Raw genomic sequence first — 13,242 nt, 5'->3', positions numbered from 1 at the left:
GAGATAGAAATGGATGTAGGTAAATAAATCCAATTGAACATGACAAATGCAATAATAAGTTTGCCCATTGCAGCCCGGATTTTTTTTTCTTTCTTTTTTATATGAGGGACAAGAGATGGGGCACATCTGCTTTAAATTAGCTCACATATCAGGAGCGGTTCAGGTATTGCAGTGCAGAGCCCAGAATAGGATGCAAAACACTTTCAAATAGCTGGGTAAACATTTAAACAGTTATACTGTGCTGAGCTTCATGCAACCAAAACTACAACCCTAGTCTATATGACCACAGCATAGGTCATTAAGTCATCTTGGGGAAAAATATAATAAAAAAAATATGTTTTAGTGTGGTATGTATTTAGGACTAACTTCAACATAAATTGACTTAACATACTGGAGTTAGTCAGAGCCAATAGAGGGCTCTTGTCTGACTGCTTTACTAGGTGCCCATATTGCAAGAGGAGATTCTCAGAACCAATGCCCAGGTGCTGTCAAACTAGAATTGTACTTTGTCATGGTTTCAGCCCAGCCGGTAACAAAGGACCACGCAGCCGCTCGCTCACTCCTCCGCCCCCCTCCGGTGGGATAGGGAGGAGATGGAGGAGAGAAAAGAAAAAGAAACTGGAACCTCGAGGGTTGAGATAAAGGCAGTTTACTGGGACAACACAAAGAAATTACAACAACAACGGTACTAATGAAAAAGTATACAAAAAGAGTGATGCACAGTGCAACTGCTCACCCCCCGGGACCCGACGCTCCGCCACTTCCCCCACTGAAAGCCGAGACACCCCCCCCCACCCGCTCCACAGTTATATACTGAGCATGATGGCACATGGTATGGAATAGCTCCTTGGCTAGTTCAGGTCAGCTGCCCCAGCTATGCTCCCCACCTCCCAGGTTCCTGTAAAAATTAACTCTATCCCAGCTGAACCCAGGACATTATCCACCCCTTATTCTATACCATATACATCATGCCCAGATCTTACATTTTCCAATCAACCACTACCACTTTCCTTGTCTTATATATAAGTATATGGACTCCCTCCCCCCCCACCCCCGCCCCCGCACACACACACACACAAATGGTGTTCCTTTAGCCTATGGGCTATCCCTCTAATGTGTCCATCGATTTTGGGGCTCTATCTCTTGTAACAGTTCTTCAGGATAAGAGAGATGGTGTGAGATGTTGGGTCGTTGCATGCTGCCTCTGGAACTTGTGGCTAGTACATTTGGTGCAACCCACGCCCTTGGTCTGCAGATTGAAGATGTTGATCTTGAGGAAATTGCTGGGTGCCAATTCAAGTTCTATCGCTGTTGTACTTGGCTCAGTTTCAAAAGTCCATCCTGTAGTCATTTGGATAATTCTTACAGTAATACCCTTGATATGGCATATAGACACTATAGATACAATGACATGCATTGGCAGGTTATTTAGCAGTTAAATATCATACAGCCCAATTCACTGGCTATTCTCTCCCAAAATCAAATCTCCCTGAGGTACACATCGAACTTCCCCATCCTTCTGCATCACTCGCCAGGTGTACCCAGGTCCTTGAGCAAAAACAACCCCTTGAATGGGTTTGCCTCTGCTTGAGGGAGGACTAACCCAGACTGTCTTTCCTAACATGCTCCTCATGCGCACTACAGGGACTTTATCCCCTTCTACAGTATGTGGAAGTCTTGGTTGGGCGGGGCCAGCCCGATTGGCGGATCCTCTAGTATTAACTAACCAGGTGGCTTTTGTTAAATATGTATCCCAATGCTTGAAAGTTCCACCCCCCATCGCTCTCAATGTAGTTTTCAGCAGTCCATTGTATCGCTCAATTTTTCTGGACGCCGGTGCGTGATAAGGGATGTGATACACCCACTCAATGCCATGTTCTTTGGCCCACGTGTCTACAAGGTTGTTTCGGAAGTGAGTCCCGTTGTCCGACTCGATTCTTTCTGGGGTGCCGTGTTGCCATAAAATTTTATCTTCAAGGCCCAGGATAGTGTTCTGGGCAGTGGCATGGGACACAGGGTATGTTTCCAGCCATCCAGTGGTTGCTTCCACCATTGTAAGCACATGGCACTTGCCTTGGCATGTTCGTGGGAGTGTGATATAGTCAATCTGCCAGGCCTCCCACTGTTCATATTTCAGCCATCGCCCTCCATGCGACAGGGGTTTTTGCCGCATGGCTTGCTTAATTGCAGCACATGTTTCACATTCATGATGACCTGTGCGATAGCGTCAATGGTCAAGTCCACCCCTCGATCTCGAGCCCATCTATATGTTGCATCTCTTTCCTGATGGCCTGAGGTATAGTGGGCCCACTGAGCCATAAATAGCTCACCCCTATGTTGCCAGTCCAGGTCCACCTGAGACACTTCAATCTTGGCGGCCTGATCCGCCTGCTGGTTGTTTTGATGTTCTTCAGTGGCTCGACTCTTGGGTACATGAGCATCTACGTGATGTACTTTTACCACTAGCTTCTCTATCCGAACAGCGAAATCTTGCCACAGTGCAGCAGCCCAGATGGGTTTACCTCTGCGCTGGCAGTTGCTCTGCTTCCATTGCTGTAGCCACCCCCATAGGGCATTTGCCACCATCCATGAGTCAGTATAGAGATATAGCACTGGCCACTTTTCTCCTTCAGCAATGTCTAACGCTAACTGGATGGCTTTCACCTCTGCAAACTGACTCGATTCACCTTCTCCTTCAGCAGTTTCTGCAACTTGTCGCGTAGGACTCCATACAGCAGCCTTCCACCTCCGATGCTTTCCCACAATGCGACAGGACCCATCAGTGAACAGAGCATATTGCCTCTCATTTTCTGGCAGTTTATTATACAGCAGGGCCTCTTCAGCCCGTGTCACCTCCTCCTCTGGCGACATTCCAAAATCTTTGCCTTCTGGCCAGTCCGTGATCACTTCTAAGATTCCTGGGCGACTGGGGTTTCCTATGCGAGCCTGCTGTGTGATCAGTGCAATCCACTTACTCCATGTGGCATCAGTCGCATGATGTGTAGAGGAAACTTTCCCTTTGAACATCCAGCCCAGCACTGGCAGTCGGGGTGCTAAGACGAGCTGTGTTTCAGTACCAACCACTTCTGAGGCAGCTCAAACTCCTTCATATGCTGCCAAGATCTGTTTTTCAGTTGGAGTATAGCGATCCTCGGATCCTCGATATCCCCGACTCCAAAACCCCAGGGGTCGGCCTCGGGTCTCCCCAGGTGCTTTCTGCCAAAGGCTCCAGGTAGGGCCATTCTCCCCAGCCGCAGTGTAGAGCACATTTTTAATATCTTGTCCTGTCCGGACTGGCCCAAGGGCTACTGCATGAACAATCTCCCGCTTAATTTGTTCAAAGGCTTGTCGTTGCTCAGGCCCCCATTTAAAATCGTTCTTCTTCCGCGGCACTTGGTAGAGAGGACTTACAATTTGACTGTAATTTGGAATATGCATTCTCAAAAAACCCACAACACCTATGAAAGCCTGTCTTTCCTTTTTATTAGTTGGTGAGGACATAGCTGCTATTTTGTTGATCACGTCCACAGGGATCTGATTACACCCATCTTGCCATTTTACTCCTAAGAACTGGATCTCCTGCGCAGGTCTCTTGACCTTACTTTCTTTTATGGCAAAACCAGCCTTCAAAAGGATTTGGATTATTTTCTTCCCTTTCTCAAAAACAACTTCTGCCGTGTTGCCCCATACGATGATGTCATCAATATATTGCAGGTGCTCTGGAGCTTCACCTTTTTCTAGTGCAGCCTGGATCAGTCCATGGCAAATGGTGGAGCTGTGTTTCCACCCCTGGGGCAGTCGATTCCAGGTGTACTGGACGCCCCTCCAAGTGAAAGCAAACTGTGGCCTGCACTCCACTGCCAGAGGAATGGAGAAAAATGCATTAGCAATGTCAAGTGTGGCATACCACTTAGCTGCCTTTGATTCCAGTTCATAGTGAAGCTCTAACATATCTGGCACAGCAGCGCTCAGCGGTGGCGTGACTTCATTCAGCCCACGATAATCTACTGTTTGTCTCCATTCCCCATTAGATTTCTGCATGGGCCAAATTGGACTATTAAAGGGTGAGTGAGTCTTGCTGATCACTCCTTGGCTCTCCAATTGGCAAATCAGCTTATGGATGGGGATCAGGGAGTCTCGGTTGGTGCGATATTGCCGCCGGTGCACCGTCGTGGTAGCAACTGGCACCTGTTGTTCTTCAACCTTCAGCAACCCCACAACCGAAGGGTCTTGGGAGAGACCCGGCAGGGTAGACAGCTGCTCAATCTCCTCTGTCTCCAATGCAGCTATACCAAAGGCCCAACGGTACCCTTTTTGGTCCTTGAAATACTCCCTCCTGAGATAATCTATACCAAGGATGCACGGGGCCTCTGGGCCAGTCGCAATGGGGTGTTTATGCCACTCATTCCCGGTTAGACTGTCGCATCCAAAAGTTGGAGCGACTCAGGTTTGTGGATTTCCTTTGTCAGAATTAAGGTGAAACGACACCAGGGGAGTTCAAACAACAACCAACATTTATTCAGCCTAGCTAACTTTGTCCAAGTACACATGAATTTGTTAATATGAACCTTGCAACATATCATTAAGCCACTATTTGAGAAGAGGAGGGAAGTACAGGAAAATGAAATGGAAAAAGGAACATGAAATGTATCAGAAGGAGAGCCCTCCCGTTGAGTCACGAGGTTCAGAGCAGACCCCCTTGCTTTCTGGACTCCTTCTCAGAGAGGAGCTCAGGGGCGGCTAGGTCCACTCTTAGTCTCAGACTTGGTCAACGGTTTATGTTTCAAAGGATGAGGTGTAGGGACAGTGGAAAAGAGAGAAGGAAAAGAGGGAGAGAGAGAGAGTGAGAGAAAGAAAGAAAGAGAGAGAGAAGAGAGGGGGTTCACCAGTCCTGGGTCCAGCGTTGGTCCAGCCAGCGTAGAGATCCAGTTCCGGAGGGCGCGCACTGAGGATTCGTTCTCTCCTCTTTTATAGTGTGTTAGTTGATGATCTCAACATGCGCAGTTCCCACACCCAGGGTTCACTGGAATCGGTTAGTGAGCTTTGGGGAGGGGTGTTCATTGTGGAGTTGCCTCTCTTTTCCTGCTGGCACGACCACTTAAGATAGAAGCACGGTCCCAACTTCCATGGGGCCTTCTTCCTCCAGGAAGGCATTAATTGTGTTCCTTCTCCTGGTCACTTAAGATAAGGAACTGGGGCTTTGGAGAAGTGCGTTCCCACCCTCAGTGGGACCCTCTCCTCTGTCCACATTGTCCTGTTTACAAAACTCCAGCATTTTTACAGAGGTCGTTTTGTCCACCAAAGCTCTTTTAACAGATGTTTGAGACATTAAATTTGTCAGACCGTCACACCACCCCATGGCTCAAAGAGTCGCTGGACTTTGATTCTCATTCATATCATGTTCGTCTGTGGTGATCTTGATATAGCGGACAGTAGGAGAAGAGAGACAGACAGCTGAGGATAGTAAGTGGCTAATCATACATCTGACTATGGCAAGGCCTGTTATTAAACATATAAATCCAATTAATATCATAAGTCCAATATTTACAAGCCATTTTCCCCATCCCGTCAGTGCCAAGGATCCTAAAATGGAATGTAGTCATGAGGTTCGATTCCAGCAATCAAACCAGTCAGCTGGTTGCATTGCGTGGAAGAGTTCTCTCGTCTGGTCGGTAATCTCCTTCATCTTTGCCCGGGCTTCTTCAATGGAAGTCGGGGCATTATGAATGGTAATACAACATTCAGATTCAGTCAAATTCAACATACCACACACACCTTGTTCTTTTAACAATAACATATCTAAGGCTAAACAATTCTGTAATGTCATTTTTGATACCTGTTGCACTTGGAGATTTAGTTCCCCAAAGGCATATCGAGTCCAATTACTTAATACATGTACTTGCCAAGTTAGGTTTTCTAGTACCCATTGGTGCCGAACAATATACCCAGATGGTGGGTATATTGGTATAATAATCGGGTTTTAAAATGCTTTGAATCCATTTCTGGGTGCTACTTGGATCATCAAGTTCTCGTTTCTTCCTGTGAATAGGTGGTGTGGTATATTCAAAGATTCGCCTGGGACACATAGTAGGAATTCCCAAACCATACAGCAATCCAGCCTGTTCGATAACATTCAAGTGCGAGTACATTTTCCCATCTGAGCACCCCCAGACAGTTCCCTCAGGGGCAGCATACAAAGCATTTTGGCAAGTAGCTGCGTCTCCCCGAGGTATTTGATTATCTTCCCCCACCTTATGTCTTGGGAAGTGGTTAATGGGAATTCCACATTTTAGCCAGGTATTAACATTATTGGTGATCTGATTACATTGGTTATCCCGGTTTCAGTATCCAAAATTAGGATATCCCCAACAGGTGCACATATCTCAAATTAAGGTTCTAACTTCCAAACTGAACCATGTTTCAATGGGATTGCCAGCGCCTGTGCTACAATCTATAATGTGGGTACAGTTTAACAAATGGGCATCATTGGGGTTGGGTGTGCCTACAAATTCTTTCTTTAATAAGTGAAGAGGTTGGTTTTTTTAACATGTGTTTCACTGACCATCCCCAAGCAGTGTGGGCGCTATTCATTGAAGGATATTGTCCCTTCCTGTCAGGTATGTGAACACACCAAGCTGAATCCCATTTTACATTATATTGTAATTCAAAAGGGGTAATTTCCAGGGAAGCAGGCCAAAAGGGCACTAGATTACAAGATATGTTGTGATAGGAAGGGCAGCCTGTTATTTTCCACCAGGATGGAGAAGGTGGGAATCGTCTGGAGTAGGCTTCCTCGAATCCTGGAGGACACGGTGGGCTATGACTAACACCAATTTCACGACTGACCTCCAATCTCCATCGCTTACAAGTTTTGTTTATTAAGTCAGGCCACCCCATGTCCCGAGGGATCTCATAGAAGGCTGTTTCATCTTGCCACCATCTACCAGAGGAGGTATAATCACTTCGATATTGATACTCAAAAGGAGCATCTACTAACCCTATAATGCCATTGGTCATATTATGTTTTCCAATATTGAGCTTCATGGGTATCAAACCGAATCTAATCCCCTGCTCGGCAGAAGTAGGAATCTGAATACAGATCCCCTGATCCGTTTTATTCCAGACGTGTATGAATCCTTGTATCACTTCCCAAGCTAAATTGGAGGTCCTTTCTCCTTGTCCAGATGTACCAAAGCTGAGAAAGGCAAGGAGGAAGGAGTTCCAAACCATCTTTCCCTGTTATACCATAAGAATATCACAACCAAAATCAAACAAACAATACAGATAATGGCCCACTCATCAAGTGAAAGCATAAGTCCTGCCGTGGGCTTCTGATAACCTGCAAAATATATACAAAAATAAACAATCATTAGAGGGATAGGATTGGAGGAGATGTCAAGCAGTGCTGCTAGTGATTGGGATCCATCCGAGAGGCTGAGGTGCACTCTCCAAGGCGCTCATGCAGCTTCTGTAAAACAACCTCATGCAGGCCATGTGTAGAATGTGTTACTTATTATAGATGCATACAAACTAGCCTTAAACTTCAAGCTCTCTTGACTGGAATTGCTCTGATTAAAGCATCCGTAGATCAGCAGAATGTGCTTATTGTGTGTAAAAAAGCTAATAAGTTTATAGCGACCTCTTGCTCTCACGTGGCATAGGGGCCACTGCAAGAACTCCAACGTGGTCTGTTGTCAAGCTTTCTGTGTTCTCCCCCCAACTCAGGAATTCTGAGAAGTCAACACAGCATTACTAGTCAGAGTAACAAAAACATAAGCAAGCAATCAAGCAGCTATGGTTTTAGTACTATAACAGAGGGTTAGTTTTATATTGTGCATCTTAACTGATATGTTTGTTAGAATCCAGCTAGTGGGGCGCAGAAAAAACATATTCTTATCAGCCATTTGACATCGGAGCAGCTTTAATTCAGAACATGAAGGTCCACTTAGAAGGATGGGACAATCCATCGGGTATTGATACGATGCTCTTTCCCATGAGCATCTGTGGCCACCCAGAAATAGAGGTTAAGGGGTGTCTTTAGGGTTAGGGGCACTTGCCCCACAGTGGGTAGTTCCACTAATACTGGTTGTCCAGCATAGTGGAGCAAGTGTGCAGGGTCTTTGCCACCTTTCGTCCCTGGAACAATAGAAGGAGCTGTGGGACAGAATGCTAGGAGTCGGGGGCAGCCATTTGCCCCCCACCGGCTATTAATTCCGTATACTGCTTCTGGTACTTGTGAGGCCCACCCTCGGTCATGGGGCCTCAGAGCTCATTTTAGAAGTCCGTTCGTTGTCTCCACAATACCATTAGCTTGAGGGTAGTAAGGGGTGTGGAAAACCCACTGGATTTCCTCACCCTTAGCCCATTCTTGCACTACTCCAGCAGTGAAATGGCTCCCATTATCAGACTGAATTGATTGAGGCTTGGGTAAGCAGCTAAACCATACTTTAAGACTTTTCACTGTATTTTCTCCTGTTGCTCTGGATACAGCTTCAGCTTGTGTTAGTCCTGATACCACCTCTACTCCTACTAACACATATCGTTTTCCCTCTGATAGCCTAAAGGGGCCAATATAGTCAATTTGCCACGTTTGCCATAAACCTTTGTTTGTCCTTAAATGTAGGGGTTGCTCTTTTAAAGGGTTATATTTTTCCAAACGAACTCAACATTGACCACATGCAGAAATAACAGTGTTACATAATTCTCGTGTAACAGCCCATCCTGTGCTAATAGCCTCTTTGTACAGGTCTTCACTCCCTGAATGGCCACGCTTCACGTGCAGCCACTCCAAAAGGTGTTCCCATTTTTCCGCTTCACCATCGATGGCAAGACTGGCTAGACGTGTTAAGGAATCTACCCGGTTATTTAGGAGGTGCGCTGGGTTATCCCCTGCCTGGTGTGCAGCAATCCAGCCTACCAAGAAAGATCTCTGCTTGGCGATATTCAGTATTTCTTCCCATTTGTCTCGTTGCCATACTGGCACTTGGTTTACTTCCCATTGGTTTTGCTCCCAAAATGGTAACCATTCAGTGCATCCTTTAAACACTGCATAGGAGTCAGTATAAATGTGTACTGGTTCTGTTGTCTCAGCTTCCTTAACGACTACGCTCCACACAGCAACTAACTCCCCTACTTGGGCATTACCCTCTCCCTCAGTTATCACATGCTCCCCTGAATCAATATGTAATGCTACTGCTCGATACTTCCACGTCCTTCCGTCCCTTTTTGCGGAAGCATCAGTGAACCATACGTTTTTTAAATGGGGTTTGAAATCAGGAGCCACTTTGATGTACGATGGAGGGGGTTCTGTATCTGGGTGATCAGAAGGGAGGTCCTGTATTTGGAGCATTTTGGGTGTTCCCTCCTCTATCTGTCTAGTGTGACAGCAGTGGTCTAGCTGGGCATACCACTTCCTTACTGTTTCTCGTTGAGCTACTCCTGCGGGGGGAGGAGTTCCAGCCAATATTGGTTTCAGGATCTTAAAGGGTCCTTGCAAGATGATGGGCTGTTGTATAATTCTCTCAGCTTCCTGTAAGGCTAAGTTAACCACAAAGAGTCCTTTCTCCCAAACTGAATACCGTTTTTCAGCATCCTTAAAGCTACATGAGAAAAATCCTATAGGACGAGTAGGACCTTCAGGTCCACGCTGCCACATATGTATAGATAACCCATGAACTGCAAAACCCCATTCTATGTGGAGTGGGTCTGTTGGATGTATTGGCCCTAGGGCCTGGTAAATCCCTGCTTCGAAAATTAATAATTTCAGAGGCTCTTCATGGACACATGTCCAGTCCCAAGCAGTTCTTTTACGGGTTAAATCATATAAAGGGCGAGCTATGATAGAAAAGTCGGGGATGTGTTTCCTCCAAAACATTAGCAAGCCTAGGGCATGCTGTAATTCTTTCTTATTTTCAGGCATTTTCACTTGTTCGAGGGTGGACAAGGTTTCGGGAGGTATACACACAGTCCCTCCTTTCCACCAGATACCTAAAAATTTTACTTCAGGTGATGGGAGTTGCACCTTTTCGGCAGGAATTTGGAGCCCTAAATTCTCTAAGTGATTAATGATTTCTCTCTGGGTTTGCCCCACCGCAGTGGTGTCTGGTCCTCCAATTAGCACATCATCAATATATTGATATACTTTTACTCCATCTTTGGGAGTGATCTGATTTAGTTCCTGTGCTAATGCATAGTGAGCAATGGTTGGTGAGTGGCAATAGCCTTGGGGAAGCCATGTAAATGTATATTGTACACCTTCCCATGTAAAGGCAAAGCGATCCCTATCTGCTTCTTGCAAGGGAACCATAAAGAACATGTCTTTCACATCAACGGTTGCTAAAATCTGGTGACCCTGTTCTTGTATGGTTGCAATTAATTCTGCTATATTGGACTGCAGCTGTTAATGGGCCAGTATTGGCCTTCAGGCGTCGATAGTCAACTGTCAACTGCCACTTCCCATTTGGCTTGCGGACTGGCCATACTGGGGAATTATAGGGTGAGTGCGTAGGAATAACTATCCCCTGTTCCCGTAACTCAGTTATCACTGAAGTGATCCCTTCCCTTGCTCCCAAAGGCAAAGCATAAGGTTTGACATTAACTATCTTTGAAGGGGGAAGAGTTGGTGCAGACTGCAAAAGCCTCACAGAGATTGCGGGACACCCAAATTTCCATTCTCTTCCCTTAGAGTCTACCCACGACCGGCCCTTTAAGAGGTCGAGTCCTAGAATATTGGTGGGTAGAGGACCTAGTATCATAGTAACCTCAACAGGGGATGAACCCCCTGGCAGCCAGCATTTAACTTTATCTGTCGGCTGTGGTTGGGAGCTTCCGAAAACGTCTGTGACCCATATCTGCTTCTTATCTGCAATTATTCCATTGCGGTTAGCAACATCTACCCGGAGTGCTGACATCTGAGCACCCGTATCAACTAAAAAAGTTACTGGGGTTTTAAAGGGACCAAGGGGAAAAGTAATCAACAGGTCTCCTGTCTTATTTTCAGTGAGCCTCCTTAAATAAACCCACTGGCCGTCCCCCGGCTCACTTACTGGGGACGGCGTGTCTAGTTTCCCGTCCTGCGGACAGTCATACCTTCCTCTGGAGCAGTAGGTGTTTGGGGAGTGGGAGTTGCCAGCGACTGTGGATTCGCCCCCTTATAGTCTCGAATGTTTAACTCAGTATGGGGAGGCTCCTTGTTCTTGTCTTTCCACCCTAGGACCAACTTTTCTAGGACAGAGCTGGGCAAGCCGTCCATCACATCCCGGGGAATTCCCTTTTCTATCCCTTCTGCCCACAACAAGTTTCGCTGACCCCCATATGGCTTTTTGGAGTTTACAGTCTTAGATGGGGGAGGTCGGCCAGGGCCTTCTATTCGGCGGATAGCAGGCTTAGCCCTACTTTCTTCCCTTGTGAGACCCATTCTCCAGCCATAGTTAATCAATTCCTGTGCCACTTCTCCCCAGGTTAGGGCCCCTCCTGCATTCCGCCTGCCTCTTCTAGGTGCTATCACATCGCATAATCTATCCTGCAGCTGGACAGCATATAATTTCAAAGAATCTGGTAAACCTTAGATTAGAGGAGTCATTCTATCGGGATTGGCATTTAACAACATCGGAGAGGGCTGTTGTGGCACTAATCGCCTATCATGCATTAATTGGAGACAAGCAGATTTCTGTAAGCTCTCGGTTAACTGATTTATAGAAGGGGTATCTATCCGTGTTGGTTCTCCCCGTTCCATTTGGTCTATTCCCCCTGCCCAGTAAGCTGCCCGCTGTGTCAGAGACCATGGTTCCCTAGGATCATCGGTAGTTAGGAACACTCCAGGCCCCCAATATCCTTGGGCTTCATCTTCTGACAATAAAATCTGGTCACCACCGGTTAATGATACCATCCACACATATTCTGTTTCAGTCTCCTTTGCTAGTCGGATATACTTTTCCTGAATTTTAGATAATTCAGTGGCAGAATATGGTATCGTCTTAATGGTCACGTGTGGTGCTCCACCATTTTGGCCATTGTCTATGGTTTCTGTTTTAATTAATGGCCTCATTGCTATCTCTTCATCCTCAGGGTAAAAAACTTTTCTGGTACATTCTAACTCTTGATTTGGGTATAAAGATTTTTGCTGTTTCACTTTAACTAACTCTAGACCTTGCAGGTCTAAGTCCAAGTCAGATCATTCATCTGCCTCGGCTCGTAAAATTCTTTCCCAATCTAACGCATCAGACAAGGCAGCATGAAGCTGCTGCGTTGTATTACGCTCAGCAGTTAACTGCTCTTGCAGGACTAAATCCTGCAGGGACTGAATCTTCTCCTTATCTGCCTGCTCAGCTCTCATTGTTTCCTGTCTGTCTTCCTGAGCTGCTGCGAGTGCGGCCCCTAACACTGCGCACACTACAGCCTTCCCTTTTCCTGGGCGAAACCTGCCTTCTTTTGCAAGCTTCTCAATTCTTCCTACAATGGCTTTTGGATCATGCCAGTGGTTTCGTGCCCAGGCTACTCCTTGTGGGGAAGGGTGGGCTTTATATACAATTAGCTTCTCAAAAACAGGGGAACAGTCAGACACAGATATTTCCCGGGTCACCATGCTTGCCACTGCTCGGATCTCTCCCGACTTATTGTTGAGAGATCCTTCCCAGATCCTCCCTGCCCGCTCTCCGGGTGGAGGTCCGGTATCCCGTTAGAATCTCCCTTCCAACAAGGGAAATCTTGTATAGGCAGTTAGCCTCTCTAAAAACTGGGGAACAGTCAGACACAGATATTTCCTGGGCCTTTATGTCTGCCACTGCTCAGATCTCTCCCGACTTAGTGTTGAGAGATCTTTCCCAGATGCTCCCCGCTTGTTCTCCGAGTGGAGGTCTGGTATCCCATTAAAAACTTGCTTCCAACAAGGGAAATCCTGTCCGTGACGCCAATTAAGATGTCGCATCCAAAAGTTGGAGCGACTCAGGTTCGTGGATATCCTTTGTCAGAATTAAGGTGAAACGACACCAGGGGAGTTCAAACAACAACCAACATTTATTCAACCTAGCTAACTTTGTCCAAGTACATGTGAACTTGTTAATATGAACCTTGCAACATGTCATTAAGCCACTATTTGAGAAGAGGAGGGAAATACAGGAAAATGAAATGGAAAAAGGAACATGAAATGTATCAGAAGGAGAGCCCTCCCGTTGAGTCACGAGGTTCAGAGCAGACCCCCTTGCTTTCTGGACTCCTTCTCAGAGAGGAGCTCAGGGGCGGCTA

The sequence above is a fragment of the Accipiter gentilis genome, chromosome W, assembly GCF_929443795.1.
Source record: "Accipiter gentilis chromosome W, bAccGen1.1, whole genome shotgun sequence".
NCBI lineage: Eukaryota > Metazoa > Chordata > Aves > Accipitriformes > Accipitridae > Astur > Astur gentilis.
The sequence above is the reverse complement of the archived record's forward strand: the minus strand, read 5'-3'. Positions refer to the sequence as shown.